The sequence below is a fragment of the Cynara cardunculus genome (assembly GCF_001531365.2).
Source record: "Cynara cardunculus var. scolymus isolate 2C chromosome LG 5, CcrdV1, whole genome shotgun sequence".
NCBI classification, from domain to species: domain Eukaryota; kingdom Viridiplantae; phylum Streptophyta; class Magnoliopsida; order Asterales; family Asteraceae; genus Cynara; species Cynara cardunculus.
Window position 1 is genome coordinate 2,814,624 of NC_037532.1, and position 447 is coordinate 2,815,070.

The 447-nt window shown below is 37.5% G+C and overlaps 1 protein-coding gene across 1 annotated transcript in view; it reads right to left on the minus strand.

Annotated features, from left to right (window-relative positions):
* Positions 1 to 105: 105 nt before the first annotated feature.
* The window catches only part of LOC112513683 (putative GPI-anchor transamidase), an 8,624-nt gene continuing 8,282 nt past the window's right edge, over positions 106 to 447 (minus strand). Inside the window, exon 11 of the mRNA XM_025120020.1 lies at positions 106 to 399. The gene's annotated coding sequence lies outside the window, so the exon portion shown is untranslated. The remainder of the gene's footprint in view (positions 400 to 447) is intronic.

A 447-nucleotide genomic window follows, 5' to 3' on the forward strand; every position in this document is an offset into this window, starting at 1 on the left:
GGTGAAACACTGAAACTAACATCAAACCCCAATTGTTGGTAACTACTTCAAGAAGCAATCCTTGAAGATCCAACATTGCATAGCCAGCTCACCATAGTGTGATCATTTAATAAATAAGCTATTAAAATTGTGTCTAATTAGGGATGCAAATGCATACAAGGTCRTTAACTAAACCAAACKGACCCAGTAAATYCCACTCGAGTCAAAGTCAGCAMCTGTAAAAATGTAAATGCAAGAAAGATCAGCCAACTTTGTATTTACTTGTATCGAGTCTGGCCCAGATTGAGAGCCATGATGGCTGATTCGGTTTTTTGATATTCAAATTTGGCTGCATCGGATGTTCTTGAGAGCAAGACTATGAGAAGCTCAATTTGTCTCTTTAACCAGTCTTTGCAAGACCTGTAACGTTAAGTAGGAAATGATTGTCATGAGAACCAAAATTGAAAA